At 30.9% G+C, this 17,238-nt stretch overlaps 1 protein-coding gene across 5 annotated transcripts in view; it reads left to right on the top strand.

The window, feature by feature from the left end:
• Positions 1-17,238, top strand: part of ERG (ETS transcription factor ERG) — a 130,575-nt gene that overhangs the window by 33,962 nt on the left and 79,375 nt on the right. The window lies entirely within an intron of this gene.

Here is a 17,238-nt window from a genome sequence, read left to right as displayed (position 1 = left end):
TTAGTTTTTTTCTTCCTCTATTTCTTCTTTATTTATTATAGTTCACTAAATCACTTTTCTATTTTTAAAACTAGCAAATAGATGTGATGATTACTGTTAAATAGTATAAATTGAGGTCTTAGAAATTCTATATTACTTTCATTTCAACATTTTTTTATATTGCTTCTTGTTCCTTCAAATAAATTTTAAAAAATCTTCTTGGTTATTTAATTTAAGCAGTAACATAATTTTTATTTGCAACTATTTGGAATGGTCTAGGGCTCTTCACTGAATATCTGTTAAGTGGTTCTTTATTTCCTTAAGGAAAATTTTCCCTTTCTATATTTATATAGTTTGAAAGATTGATTCAAAGATATGGATTTCATACTTATTTTGAATGGGGTTTTGCTTTCTATTATATCATTTTGGATTATGTTATCGCTATATAGAAATGCTGACCATGTTTATGGCTTTATTTTGTATCCTGCTACTTTATTGAAATATTTCATTGCTTCTCTTAGTCTTTTTTTCTGTTTCTTTAGAATTTTTTAAACAAACCACAATGTAGAAATTTTTAAAAATCTGTGTTGCCTGTCTCTATGTCCTAACTCTTTTCTCTTACCTATTGCTATTGCTAGCATTTCTAAAAATAAATCTAATTGTAGAGAAGATGAATATCCTTGCTTTACTTGTATATTTACAGGGAAAGTTTCTAGTGGTTTTTTTTAATGAAACATTAAAAATTTTAATTTTAGCTCTTATTTTTGACATATGCTTTTTACTGTATTAAAATTGCTTTTATGTTGTCTTTGTAGAGTTTAAGCATAACTAAAAGTTGTATTTTGCTAAAGGCTATTTATCTATTGAATAATTGTGATTTAACTGCTTTCATTTTTAATATTAGTAATTATGTTATTTGCTTTCCTGTACTAGAACATTCATCTTCATGAGTTCAGATTTGATCTGAGACACTTATTGTGTAATGCTAGGCAATTCATTTATTCCTGTTTGCCTCAGTTTCTCCATCTATAAAATGAGCTGAGAAGAAAATGGCAAACCACTCCAATATCTTTGCCAAGAAAACTTCAAATGGGGTCACAAATAGTCTGACCTGATTGAACAACAACAATAAGGCTCACAAGAGTAAAGGAGAAGATAGTGGCAGAAGACATATGAGTGATATGAGATTAGAAAAAGGAAAGAGAGAATTGCTGATGAGTAGTGAGGCACAATCAGGGCTTATGATAAGGGAGACAAGGACTCAGGAGAAGTGGATAGACAGTATAGAATTGAATTGGTTTACCAAGAGTCAGGAAGGGGAAAAGAGAAGATAATGATAAGTTATTTTAAGTTAATGGTAAGGGTATTTTATTTCATAAAAGGAGTTTGTTTCTTTTTCAATTTTTGAAAATAATTTTTGTGGTACAATTACGATTTAAAAAATAGCTTTATCAAATTGTTCCATAAATCCCCATGAGACTGAAGGATTTTTTTTCTTTTTTCTTTTTTTTTGGTTTGGAATTTCCTTTATTGCTGGTTCAATTTCCATTTCTGAAATTGATTGTTTAGAATCTCTATCTGATCCTCCATTATTCTGAATGTTTAAAGTTTGTTTTATCACCAAGTATTTAGGATCAGGAAAGAAGGAGCTAGTGCAAGTGTGATCATCACACACATCACCCTTGATAACCTATGAAAGAACTAAAGAGTCAAGGGATTGGAAGTCACTTTGTGAACAAAGAATAGTATTTGAGATTGAAAGGCTGAGGGTCACAATAGATGTGAGCAGATAAGAGACTTTCAAAGTTCAAGAACATAAAAAGGGTGCATTTATGTGTGACAGCAAGATCAAGGATATGACTTTTTTTTTTGTGCGGCTAGGAGGGGTAGGTCATGGGAAATAACTAAGTTGAGGAACTGCGAGGTTGGAATATTTGAGAGTATATATGTTGAAATCCTCTAGTATAAAGGCAAGAATTGAGGAGGAGAGAACTATTGTGAGTCAGGATCTTTGTCCTTTCTTTATTTTGTTGTACCTCATTCTTAAATGAGAAAAGCAATGTATCATAGGAACAATATTTCATGGTAGAAGACAGGAAGCAGAGATGACTCCCACATTTTGTATCTCAGTGATAACCTCCTGCCTTTACCATATCAGTCTCTTTCCCAAAGGCAGTCCTGTCTCATTTCTAGGTCTATGTCCTCTTCACCATCTTGGGTGATAATTACCCCTAGGAAATCACATATCCTTTCTAATCAGGCATAGCTTAGGCCACAGAGGAAAAACACTCTCAAGAAAAATTGATCTTTCAAAGCAAAAATTCTGCCTAAAATTACCAGGACATCGAAAACTATCCTATATATCCATATAACTGAATCTAGACATAGTCCTAGACTCAATATTTCATATCTACTGCCCTCTTTTCCTAGCTTCCTCTTTATGTATTCAGTTTTCAAATGTATAATTCTGTTCAATAATATTTTTGATTTACCTAGAGGGAATACAGACCAGTGTGTCCATGCTACTTTATTTCAATATTTCTACCTTCATTTCTCTTATTTCTTTAAATTCTGCTTACATTTTTATTGCTTTGTACTTTTTCTTTATGTAAAGATCTCTCTTTTTTTAACCCAATAAATCAATTTTTTTCTCTTCTTAAATACATTTATCTTGAAACATGAAAAAATTTATTTCATTACTTATTATTTCCTTGATAATTGTAATTCATTTTAATAGCTAATATACCAACTACAGTTCCAGGCACTGTGATAAGCCTTTATAAATATTTGAATAACATTTATAGGTGTGTTGATTTTCTCAGTAGCCTCAAGAGGTAGGTACTATTATTGTCCCCATTTTACAGGTGAGAAACTCAAACAGAGATTAACTAACTTGTCTAGGGGCACACAAATAGTAAGTGCATGAAGCTGGATTAGAAGTCAAATCTTCCTGACTCTAAGTTCAGAACACTATTGCACTACCTTTTTAAAGGTTGGATATTCTCCTCACATTAATTCTTTTTGCTTGCAGGAATGGACAAAATGCTTCCATTTTGTTCAATGTCTATCTTTCTACTTGATGCTTAAACTTAGATTTGCATTTTTTGCTGTAATTTTACCTCTTATTTTTCACTATATATTCTTTCATTTATTTCTGTAATTTTTCCTGACCATTGGATAATCTTACATCTTTAAAATTTATTTTTCTTATTTTTAAAGTTTTTTCAACTAACAATCTGCAAAATTTATTGTTTGTCACTGAAATTGTTAAATTTGACAATTACAGGTCAGGTCCAATGAAGTCATTCTTGCTAGCATCCACTTTCCTTCCCTCCTTTCAGTTCTCACAAGCTGCACAGAATCAAAATTTATTCCATATTTCAGGGTGAGAGGAAAGAAGGCTACTATGACAGGCATTTCAGTATACTGTGTTCCCTATTAATTACTGGGTGATGGCAACTCCATTTGTTGGGTAAATGCATCTCTATCTCTTTTTTTAAGATCGAGGGGAAGGAGTTAATGTGGGAATGTTTGAATGGAGTCATTACAGTATAGGCTGTCTTTAGGTGGGACCCTTTACAAGCCTGAAGTTTGTGTACTCACAGTGAAAATGTGGGATTGGAACATTGAGCAACTATTCTAAATGTTAATGTTCTTTATCCTTAATAAACACAAATTTTATGTTGGCAACCTAATATTGATTTGACTGTAATTAATCTAGTAATTATTATTTTTTTGTACACTGAATGACTGAATTGTTTTTGGAAAGTAACAAATATCTTTTGGTCATATTATCCAGATTGGACAAGCATAAAATTCTTAATTTATGATAAAGAAAGATAGTTACTAAAGAATGGATGCTTTAATTCATAAGCCAAATTGATGGAATAGATGAAGGCAAGACTTATAAATGCTTTAGTTATCACCAGGTAAGACATATTGAGTATTAAGCAATCAGGGCATCAATATGGCTGTGTAGGTTAAAAGATTTACTAGCATCCTAAAATCAGTGCTCAATGTGAAGAGCATGTTCAAAATAATTTATATCAATACAGTATTTCTATTAATGTGTATGTTCTGTACTATGAAATGGAACATAAACAAATTTGGAAAATATTGAAACAAAAAACCCTTACAATATTTGTGAAATAGAGGACCCATCATCCTAAGGTATGTATGAAAAGATTGACTTCCTCATTAAAAGGAAGAAAAGGATTCATAACTATTACCAAACCACATAACACTTATGTGGCCCAAAACTTACAGATAGCACTTTATTTTGTTTTCCAAATAATATCAAACCACTCATTAAACTAATAGATATAAGGAAATTTACATTCTAGAATAAAGTTAACATGACTTGTTCCTATTTTTCAGGTAAAGACAAAGCAAAATAATTTCTGTTTCAGATATACTGATTAGCTTTGTACTGCTTCTGCCTTTTAATCAAGCATTACTTATCTTAATCTTGATTTGTTAATATTTCTTATCTAAAATTTCTCACAGCTTCAACTTTTTGGAACTGAGGCACTTCTTTGCCATAATCAAAAATCATCTTGTTTTATATAGAAGTGATGCTGGATTTAATTATTTTTCAAAAATTATCTGTTTGAGATGAGCAGGTGTTCATAGAGCACAACTTTTCTTTGTTTCAGCTCATTATCTAATTCCAATTTATGCATCAAGATCATGAAATTGTCTATCTTCTCAGATGATTCCATGTTTTTTCCTTAAACAGAAAGAATGTATGTAGTACTTATCTATCACAACATACACATGGCCGAATCCATGTGGATTTGTTTATGATAACGGAGAAATTTATAATAGCAATTTAGGATCAGCAATTTTCTAAAATTTGCAGAAGTAAATCTTAAAGATGTCTCAATTTAATGATGAATACAGAGTTTGGAAGAACTGTAGAAACATATCAGTGTACACTAATAAAATTTAGCACCTATCAACCATCTAGCAAGATATGACTTATTATTTTTGAAACTTATCTTCTTTCATGGAGTAACAGATGAAAATCTTCATATTATTACATAAAATTAAGCCAAAATATCTGAAAATTTGATCTTTGAACTGTACTATATAGTTTTAGATAAAGGTACCAGAATATTATCACAAACCAAACTGTTTCCCATAATCATCAAGATAGAATATTTGATCTATAAAAACTTAAGAACAATATTTTAAATAAATGTTAACATAGCAAATGTTCATAACCTTCAAGTTACAGGAAATTAAAATATTTCAAAATATAGAGAGCTAGCAGAAGATATTAAAATCATGTGGGAATAGAATCAGTAATAAATTATCCCTATCACTCTTCTTATTACTATCAAAGATCCTTTCAATGATCTTACAAAAGATAAGGTAACAACTTCATGTTTTTATTCAACTATAAAAAGCAATTTAGTGTACTTGTTCTAGTACTATTTTTATTTAAATACCATTAGACAAGATGTAAAGAACAAAATAACAATAATAGAACAATAACAATAATGATATTAAATATTATTTAATTTTTCAAAGAGCTTTCTCATTTGACCAAAGGTTAATTTACTATGTCAGATAGACATAGTTTTATTTCAGTTCTGGTATTGGACATTAACTTATTCATTTGCCCATTCATCATTTGATAAACATTTACTATGTGTAAGACCCTTCTGCTAGGTATTAGAGAGGAAGTAGATGATGATTAAGATACTGTCTCTGTCTATATGGAGCTCAGTATAACAGGGGGAATATGACAATTATAAATACACAAAAATTCTTTAATTGTTTCATAATACAGAAGTTGATGAAAACATAAGAAATGTATATAGATTGAAGTGAAGGGAAGGAAATTTCTACAGGAGATATATGTTCTTGTTCTACATAGCATCATAAATGATTATTCTTTATATCTAAAGTTATAATCAGGCAACAGATAGGGTTGATAGAGGGGGAGAGCAGATAAGACTATTGCTGATGGGCTCAGAAATAAATATTTCCAAAACTAAGAATTGTACAAATTCAATCAATGACTTTATCTTATGCAGAGCATGATTAAAAAAAAAATCCAATTATTGAATGTTTGTAATCCTTCTCTGATTCCCTTGGGCAATAGGGGATGCCTTTTGGTATTTGTCTCCTATCACCACAAACACCACACGTTCTATCACAAGCATTGAGCCACATTTTAGTATCACTTTCTTCTAGATATTCTCTCGTCACTTCAACAAGATCATTCTAAAGCAATCCTGCAACATTTATGCCAAATGTGGTAGTTTAGAACTGCCCTAGGAAGCCTAGTAACACAGGTTTGAAATTTGAAGGGAAAATGAGATAGTCATAGAAGATATGAAAATGAACCAAAAAAAAAGATTTTGGTTGTTCAGTTATTTCAGGTTATTTTCTTGACAAAGATAGTGGAGTGGCTTGCCATTTCCTTCTTCACTTCATTTTACAGATGAGGAAACTGAGGCTAACAGAGTTCAGTGGTCACATAACCCAAATCTTCCTGACTCCAGTTTCAGTGTTCTACACACTACACCTAGCTATATAGAGGGGAAGAATATTCAAGGAAGGAAAAAGATGGTCAGTAAGGATGCAGCTCTGATTTATTTGAGCACAGCTTATCTAATTAATCTCCATGTTACTCAGAGTGTCCTATTTGGCAAGTCTGAAAGAACATAGAGAGTTCTAATTGTCCTTTACTTTTTGTATTTATGTCATATCAAAAATCTGACTCATTATTCTCAAATCAATTGTCTTTTTTCAACAATATTTCATTTTTCCAAATATATGTAAAGATAGTTTCCAACATTCCAACATTCCAGCATTCCAACATTCATTTCTGTAAGATTTTGTGTTCCAAATTTGTTCCTTTCTGCTTCCCCCAAATCAATTAAGTCTTAAAAATAATTTTGACACTTTTTGAGGAAAACTGCCCTAACATAAATTATTAATTTATGATATTACTCTCACACAAAGGGATAAGAAAATATGTCCCCCAAGTTCAGTCTTGAAACTCTGTTAGAAGAAGTGCTGCTATAAATAAGAGGAAGAAGGCACAGAGCAGTATGAAGGAAGTGGTGTGTAAGATGAGCTTTAAAAGTAGGTGATTTTAGGCTGACAATTAATACAAGAAAACAAAAGTTATCCAACAGCCAGCACCATACCACCTATATGTAGAACCATTGATTATGACAAATAGAGAAATTATAAATGCTGTGGTTAAATTCATTTGCCTTGAAAGTATACTTTCTAGGGATATACATGTAAATAATAAGGTTGATTCACACATTGCCAAAGCTAATTGTGTTTGGGAGGCTACAAAGGAAAGTGTAGGAAAGAAGAGTTATAAGACTAATTTACAAACTAAAGGTTTACAGAGCTATTGTTCTGAACTCATTATTGTGTATCTGTGAAACCTGACAGTCTACCAGTGCCATGTCAGGAAATTAAATTGCTTCCATTTAAATTGTCTGAGAAAGACTCTGCAGATCACTTGTCAAGACAAGGTAGTGAACACTGAGGTCCTTTCGTGAGCTGAACTGCTAAGCATTTAAATTCTAACACTAATGGCTGGCCACATTGTTCAAATACCAAATGTACTTTTGCCTAAAAGACTATTTTATAGAGAACTCAAAAGACAAGGAAAATACTCACATGGAGTTCAGAAGAAGTGATACAAGGACATCCTCAAGATTTAGAGCCATATATGCTTCAAATGTTCATATAGACTCTTTGTACTTAACCTGTGGTAGAGCCATCCAAACTTGTATTGGTTTAGTCAGTCATGGTGACTGACTATTCCTTGACCCCAACATAGTGATGTTATTTTGGTTCTTTTAAAGAATAAAAGACAACACCATATCAACTATGAAGGAAGGTACATGGAGATTATGAAGGGGTAATATATTTTAAAAGTTGGAGATCATGGGATGGGGAATGGTATGAAAAAAAAGGAACAGAGATGAATGAGGGCCGAATGAGATTTAAGTTGATAGAAAATAATATAATGGAAAGGTACAGTGGAATTCAAATATCCACAATAAACTAAAATAACTTGATGTATTCACTTACAGCACAACAATAGTCTTAGATTCAGAAGACACTTATTTTAAAATGTACTGGCCCTGTGATCTTGGGGAAATTTCTTAATCTCATTCTTTAAGAATCTCATTAGGATTACAAATTACAAAGAATAGGTTAATTTGTCTTGGTAGAGGGACTTTACTCATTTAGCAGTTACCCTTTACCAATAAAAACATAAGTCCTGGTTCTAATTATATATGATTAACTTTACATTTTTGCATCTTAAAAATACTTTAATGTACAATTTACACTTCATTTTTGGGTAATCTTTTTTTTAAACATTTAGCATTGAGTTCATAGGATTTTGACATATATTCTTTAATTCTTCATGATGAAACCCATTTTTTTTCATATAGTGTTCCTTTGATGTCCATTCATTATTCCAGTCTGGTTTTAATTCTATTGCATAGTTTTTTTTTTAAATTGTGGATTAAAACAAGCATTTTCATAATATAGTACAATAAAAAAGATGATTGCACATGAAACTGAAAATCTACTATACACAACTTGCTATATACAATATGCAACAAATATACAACAAAATTATCATATAAATTTCCTTTTTTTCTTCTTCTTTTAAATATATATATGCATATATATATGTATATATATCTATATATATCTATATCTATCTATATATATATATATATATATATATATATATATATATATATATATATATAGTGTGTGTGTGTGTGTATGTATGTAAAATCATTCTACACACAATTCTATTTTTTCTGCTCTTTCTCTGGATGTAGATAATGTATCCTTTATAGTTAATTTGGGTATTTGCTCTAAGTCCTCTCTCTCCCTCTCTCTCTCTCTCTCTCTCTCTCTCTTTTTTGTGAAGCAATTGAGGTTGAGTGACTTGCCCAGGGCCACACAGCTAGGAAGTGTTAAGTGCTTGTGGCTGGATTTTAACTCAGAAACTCCTGGCTCCAGGGCTGGTGCTTTATCCACTGCACCAGAAGTTCTTCTTAAAACAATATTTATGTCACTGTATACAATGTTCTCTTGGTTCTGTTCATTTCCCTCTTTTTCATGTGATTTTCCATGTTTTTCTAAAGTCATCAAGCTCATCATTTCACACTAATATTCCATCACAATCATATACAACTTATTTAGTCACTCCCTGATTGATGAGCATCCCTACAATTTCCAGTTCTTTGCCACCACAAAGAGATCTTTTGTAAATATTTTAGAATATATAGGCTCTTTTCCTTTTTTCCTAATCATCTTTGGAAAGTATAAGTAGTAATATTGCTGAGTCAAAAAGTAAAGTTTAATAATTCTTTGGGCATAATTCCAGATTGCTCTCCAAAATGGTTGGATCAGTTAATTCCACCAATGAGGAATTAGTGTATATAATTATATTGTCTGAAAAAGAGACATTTTTATAACCTCATTCCCTATTGTGATTCTATTTCTTTTTCTTTTCTTATTGCTATTGCTGGGATTTTCAATATAATATTGAAAAATATTGTAAATCCCTCTGGTCTTGTTGCTTTTTACTTGGGAAACTCATTTATGGCTCCATTCATTTTTTTTCTAAAATAGATTTATTTTATTTCTTCTTTGCTAATCTAGGTAATTTATATTTTTATAAATAATTTTTCATTTCACTTAAATTTTAAATTTATTGGCATACAATTGGGCAAAATGCCTCTTTATAATTGTTTTTATTTCTTCTTCATTAGTGATCCATCCAGCCTTTTCATTTATAATACTGTTGATTTGGTTTTCTTCTCATTTTTTAAAACAAAAATTTATCTTTTTTTTTTTTATAAAACCAACACCAAGTTTTATTTATTAATTCTCAGTTTTATTAATCTCATCTTTGATTTTTAGTATTTCCAACATATTGTTTAATTGAGGATTTTTAATTTAATCTTTTTCTGGTTTCTTAATTGCATATCCAATTCATTAGTCTGTTTTTCCTCTTTTTTATCGACATTAGCATTTAGAAATATAAAATTTCCTTTAATTATTGCTTTTGCTGTATTTCACAAGTTTTAATATATTATCTCATTATTGTCAAATGTAGTTCTCTTCAGAACCACCTACACAGAAATGATAATTTAAGATGAAATTGCTAAGGAAAAGAGTCTGGAGATTTAATAGAACTACGGTAATACAAGGCAATGAAAGCCAAGAGACAGCAAAGGAAGTAAAGAATAAATGTGTGATTTGTAGTCTCTAAGGTTAAAAGAATATAAAGCAGTATAAAGATGGAAAGAAGATCACTGGATTTAATGATAAGATCATTAGTAATTTTAAAGAGAATTTTATCAATAAAATAGAGCGGGTGGCAAAAGAGGTGACAAATAACTTTCTAGAAGCTTGAGAGTGAATGTAAGGAGATTGATTTGAAGAGATTGAAGGGTTTTTTTTTTTTTTGCAGTTATTGATAAGATCATAGGAAGTTAAAGTAGACATAACAAATATTTGAAAATCAGTGTGATGTAAAGAACTAAAATTAGAATTAGGCAATCTTGATTGAATATTGGCTCTGATTCCAGTTGTGTTATTTTGGATAAGTGTCCCTTTGGGCAAGATCTCTCAGAGAGCTCTCTCCTCTCTGTTTCCTCACCTGTAATATTCAGAAATTGGATGATAAATCCAGAGATGATAAAATCACTTCCAAGTAAGGTCTTATTTACCTCTATCATCCTATGAAGTTTGTCATTTAAAGTTAATTATACTTTCATATTTTTTCTTTTCTTTAATCTGAAATCCATGACTTTATTTATTCCACAAAATTTATTGCTTTCCGGTACCTAAATAACTATAATTATGAAATAAGAATATGGAAGAAGAGAAACTAAATAAAAAACTGTATCATGCTAGAAAGAAATACAGATATCTTTTACAAATTGCTTTTTTGTGAAATGAAGGAGACAACTAGTTGGCATAGTGGATAGAACTTTCATTAATGTAGGAAGCAGGGAGACTCATATTCATGAGTTCAAATCTGGTCTCAGACATTTACTAGCTATGTGACCCTAGGCAAGTCACTCAAACCTATTTGCCTCAGTTTCTTCATCTATAAAAATGAAGTAGAGAAAGAAATGGCACTCTAGTTTCTCGGCCAAGAAAATCACAAAATGGACTCATGGATGAGACTGGAAATTAAGTGAAGGGAATTTCTTTTAAAACAGAAATGAACAAGCTTTATTTTCTAATCAATGCATGTAAAGAACATTTACAATTTTGGCAATTTGAACTTATTATCCTTTGCAGTTATAAAGTCTTGGAAATGAACTTTTATGTATTATTTTTAAATTTGATTTTCTTTCTCTAGTTATTTGACAATAAAAATTTGAAATGTGCTAAAATGTATTTCTAATTGACTTTTACAAAAAGGGGAAGATCATAAATCAATCAATGAGACCTAGTTCAATGGAAGTCAGCTTTTGAATAATTATTCATCCTCTTCTTCAAGAAAGTAATATTCTGAAGCATTAGAGTTCAGTCCTCTAGATGAAGCTCATGAATCTTTTGTGTTTCAGTGTATGAATCATCCATCAAAGAAACAGGAATTCTTTATAAGTCAGAGGCTCAGTAAGAGGAGTGGCAAGGGACGGCTAAAACTAACTTAGGTATAAAAAGTGAATAGTTTTCATTTTCTTTAGAGGGAATGGGAATGACCCTAGGAATGTTTTATAGGGTTCATTCATCTTATTTTTTTCTAATTGAATACAAACCAATCACAACTAATATACTAAAATTATTTTTCAAAATATTTGTTGTTATTGTTCAGGGATATGTGTATGTCTCTCTCTCTTTCTCTCTCTCTCTCTCTCTCTCTCTCTCTCTCTCTCTCTCTCTCTCTCTCTCTGTATGTGCATAGGGAACTTTCATTAGTGTAGGAAACTCCCGCTGATGAAGCAAATAATTATCATAGAAAATTCTTTGGAGAATTAGGAGGTTAAATGATTTGCTCATTGCCACAAAGCTAGTGTGTAACATAAAGGATATTTGACTTTGATAAAGTCCTTTGATAAAGGACTTCCTAACTCCAAGGTTAGTTTTCTCTCTTTGTGCTGCATCATGCTATATCATCCATAATAAAATAGGCTATTTCCTCAGTTTTCACTTCCAACTTTTTCATTCCTGAAGTGAATAAGTGTTGTTGTAATTCAGAAAACAATTATATTAATTGATTGACTGAAATGGAAAACTATTACTTAGTAGTTCAATCACCAAGTTTTCCCCCAAGGGAATTCTATAGTGCAGAAAATCTGATTCACTGATTACATTGCTTGTTGACTTTGTTGACAATGGTGGAACTGGAGAATCCTAAGAGAATAGTTCTTTATTTTGTATTTTAACTATTTCAATTCAGAAACAAAATGTCAAAAAAATTCAGTGAACTTTCTGAATTTGATGAATGAATTTAATGAAATAGTATGACATTTATAGTAATGAGGACCATCAGAAATGGAATTTGGAATTCTTGCTCATCCATTGTATACTTTAAGCTTAATTCTTTCTATCAGGAAACTAATATATTCATAGTATATGTTACCCACCAATTTCAGTTCTAAATAGTTCATTTAAAGAATAGATCAAATATAATTTGTTAAGTAACATAACTCCTGTAAGTCTCAAGGTAAGAGAACTCAGAAATGAAAATACAAATATATACTAGGAACAATCAAAACTGTTGGCTCCTGATTATCCTGCACCATTCAGAGAAGTGTGTGATAATATTAAGATGTAGATAATTTATAAATTTAATTTTGGTGAACAATTTCAACTAACAAGAGAGTTATTTTGAGTTTCACCTCCTTTTCTTTTCATAATACATATTCTCATAAGTAGATGATTTTAAAATCCCTTGAAGGGAGGAAGAGAAGTAAAAAGCCTAGAAAATCTCTGGATTGTAATAATAGGCTTTCATTAATCAAGAAAAATAGATTTGATTTAACAATCTTGCTCTCCACTTATTTCTCTCACTTATACCTTCCATATACAAACATCCCAAATAAGTGTTTTTATTTTTTTATATGGGTATTCCTCATTAGTAAAATATAATTTGCTGTCTTGCATCAATTCATTTGAAATGATATAAAGAAATGTTGGTCTTTGAACTCCAGGACACCTAGACTTTTTTGGAAGTCCCAAAACCAGAGTGTAAATTAGTCAAACTTCCTGGTAAATTCATACCTAAAGTCCTTTGAAAGAGTTAGCAATCTGTCTTGACATATTTATAGTTATATGACTCTATGTGACTTGTTTGTAATCCTGACTTTTTTCTTCAAATCCTCTTGATAGTACTGAAGGGACATTCTCTTCTTTCTCCACCTTACTCCATTTCACACCCCACTCTATTTCAGTATGTTCCTATGATGGGTTATTTTATGGATAAAAGTTGTTCTGAATTCACATTAGTTTCTTGAGGTTTTTAAAAGTTGGACATAGCACAGAAGCCAAGGGAATAGCTAGTAGGAAATGAGTCTGTAAAAACAGGAAAAGAACACTATCTTACTCTCTCAAATACATATTTATATATCTTTTGGTATATCTTTGTCCAGAAAATTTGCAGTGCAAGAAGAAAAATAAAGAAAATAATGTTTCATTAATGTTTTTAACATTAAAATTATATTTCTTGTCATTCTTATTTTATTTCATTTAATTAATATGTTATAGGCAATTAATTAGGTATAGTGGAGAAAGAACTTTGCTTGGAGTCTTAAGGAGTTCAAATCTGGTCTAGACACTTAATAGTTATGTGACCTTAAGCAATCATTTTACCCTATTTGCCTCAATTTCCTCATCTGTAAAATGAGAAGGAAATAACAAGCCATTCTAGTATCTTTGCCAAGAAAAGCCCAAATGGGATCATGATTGAAAACAAATGAACCTAATTAATATGTCAATCACACTGGGTTCTGATAGATAAATGGTCTTTTGCCTTATCTTTTTCAAACTCAAGCTTTCACTCATTTCCCTTCAATCTCTCAACTGTTCCTGTATGCTCCATTATCTCCACCACCACTACCTTTTCAGGACCTCTTAAGAATATAAGCTTTTTGAGGCCTGTTTGTATTAATGCCACTTTTGTTTAGCAAAGAACCTGAAATATTATAAACTTTCTCTCTGTCTCTCTGTCTTTCTCTGTTTCTCTCTATTTGTCTTTCAAGATAGAAGGCGGGAGAGAGAGAGAGACAGAGACAGAGAAATAGAGAGACAGAGAGACAGAGACAGAGACAGAGAGACAGTGAGAGAGAGAGGAGGCAGACACAGACAGATACAGGAGATGAGTATTTGGGCTCTTTTGTATGCACAGTTATGACCCCAAGATTAAATGGAGTCTTTCCTTTCCATATGGTAAACTCAAAGGAAAGTAAAAAAACAAAACAAAAAAACCCCAAAAAACCTATATTTGCTCTATCATCCATGCAAAGGATTGTATCAAGCCACGCCTCTTTGTATGCTTATAAAGATTGGGCTCTTATTGATCTTTTCACTCATTATATTTAAGCAACCAATCTAAAATTAGAGTTAATTACTATTAAGATTTATATAAGGATTTTGGATAAAAATGAATGATGGAAATAAAAACAAGAAACTGAATCCCTTTCCCTTGAATGCTTTCTGATCCCCTACTTCTCAGGATAAGAGAAATGAAAAGAAAGTTAAAAGTTTTTTGTTTGGAGGATTTCTCCCTAGGTAGACAGAACACAAAAGAATCATGCACAGTTCTCATTTTCTTTTCCTCCTGATTGCTCCTGGATCTGCAACATAGGTCCAGGCCCATCTTTAGCCAGTAAACTTAAGAAGTCTAGATTCTCTTCAATTGGCCACTATCCTGCACCCGTTATTATTCTGTATTACCTCTCCTTCAGTCAGAGTGAGGAAGTCAGAGTATGACTTTTGTCCTTCATCCTCATCACCAGGCTACAATGGAGTCTCATCTTTTTGCCCCAGAAGTACATTGAAATTCAAGGTCAAACACAAGACTACAGTAATATGGGGAATTCTGGGTAAACACTTCAAATAAATATTTGCTATATTAGTTCTCCTAAGGCTTCTGTGTTAAGTCACAGTGTCAGTGTCAATTCTATATTATTCTAATATTAACGATGATGATAAATAATTTTTGACTGTATAACTTTATAGTTCTTTGAATTTTCACAGAATATTTCAAATTAAAAAATTTCAAATTTCAAATTAAAAGAGATCTCAATGGCCATCCATTTTAACTTTGCACAGTGGATAAACTGTTAGACTTGGATTCATTGATATGACATGTTTCTGTGTAATACTAATAGTGGTCACTTAGCTGTTCTCAGCCTGAATTTTCTCATCTCAGAAATGAGGATAATAAAAACATCTTTATAAAACAGGGGGGTTGTTGTGAACATAAAATGAAATAATGGATGTAAAGTGCTTTGCAAATTTATGTCAGCTATCAGCTATCAGTCTGCATATGAATAAAAATGCTATCTACTACATATCTGCTATATGTTTAACATATCTTCCCTCTACAATATATCTGTGAAATTAAGTGAAGTGCTTCATTCTACAAATGAAGAAACAGGCTCAGATAAGTAAAGTGATTAACTCATAGTCATATAGATAGAAATACCAAATAAGAATGTGAATTCATGTCTTCTGATTCAAAGTTAAATATTATTCCCACTACATAACTATAAACTTTTGGCCAAGAGTTTGAATAATGTATTTGCCTTTAGCAGGGACTTCTTACAGGAACATGTGGCACTATTGTACAGGGGATCCATACTGAAGCATGAAATTCTTCATGGAGAGTGTATCTCCAGTTAATCTAGTTTAGAATTCAAATGATTAAAAATGATACCAATAACAAATCTTTCTTTTAGAATATTAAATACCATCCTAATCCTAATTACTTAAGATCTATTCCTTAGGATCATTCTAAGTTTTTTATTGGAACATCATAAAATTGCATACACCTGGTTGTCTTCCCTATATTCATCCCTGAAATCACTTTCTTCATGTATTTCAGCCAAATAAATACTTAAACTTAACTGTTCTGTTGCAATTTAATATGGCAAATATAGAATCGAAAGGAATATAGAATCTTCCTGTGTGTTCTGGTGTTCTTTATCTACTAGATTTGTTTCATTTTATTTTCTTTATATTTCATCTGGTATTTATACAACTCTCTTTTCTTTTGATTTTTTTACCTTTCCTTTTGTTTGATTATACCTTTGTTCAATAATGTGCTTTGTGCTATTATTGAAAGAATGCTATTAGGAGCTAGAAGGAGATATAGATTCTATAGCTGCTAAGGTAGAAGGGTTCATCCCCTTTCTAACTGTTCTGACCATTTCCTCCATAATGATAACTAATTTGTGAATTAGATGCAACTTGCTTTTCTAAATGCAGGTCAGAAAGAAAACATGATCTGAGCCTATTTATTTTATCATTGGTATTAGACATTTTTCTTTCCTTGTTATGGTAGGAAAAATAACTCTCATGATATAGCCTATTGTGTTCACATTAGAACAAATAAATACCCTTATGCCAGGAAAATGATAAGTGATTAAATACTTAGTATTAAAGGACTGACATAAGCAATTTTCAAAGCCCTTTTTAAAAAGGAAAAAAATTAAATTTTATGAAATTGAAAGTATCTATTTTATTATCTAAGATCACATCCATCAATTCATAATAAATACTTTTCTTTCTAGCTCTTGTTATTGGAACTATCTCCTTCCATTAGTATCTATTCTTTTTTAAAAATCCCTTAATGTTTATCCTTAAGATCCATTTGAATCTTGCCTATAAAATTACTTTTGTTTCAACAATTGATACTCTAGATGGTCTTGTTGAAATGATAAATATGATATAATGGTATATAACATAATAAAATAATACATTTCAAATATTTTAAATCAACAGATACTGTGGTAAATATGGATCATTGGGATGGGAATGTATATCAGTTTTAAAACTCTAGAGCCAAAGGAAACTTCAAACAAATTAACCATGAAGATTGATTTTTGCATGATAACATAATTTTACTAATCATTCTAAGGGAGGATGACCAAGAGAAAGAATAAAAACAACCTTTGTGGTGCATTCATCTTTAATTTTCATTAATCTCATGTGCAATAGTGAGACTAAATTGAACTTAGTCTAAATAAAACTTTATTATTTTTTGAAATTTGAAAGTAAAATAAA

This window comes from Sminthopsis crassicaudata, chromosome 3 (assembly GCF_048593235.1).
Source record: "Sminthopsis crassicaudata isolate SCR6 chromosome 3, ASM4859323v1, whole genome shotgun sequence".
Taxonomy (NCBI): Eukaryota; Metazoa; Chordata; class Mammalia; order Dasyuromorphia; family Dasyuridae; genus Sminthopsis; species Sminthopsis crassicaudata.
This window is presented reverse-complemented; position numbering and strand designations above follow the sequence as displayed.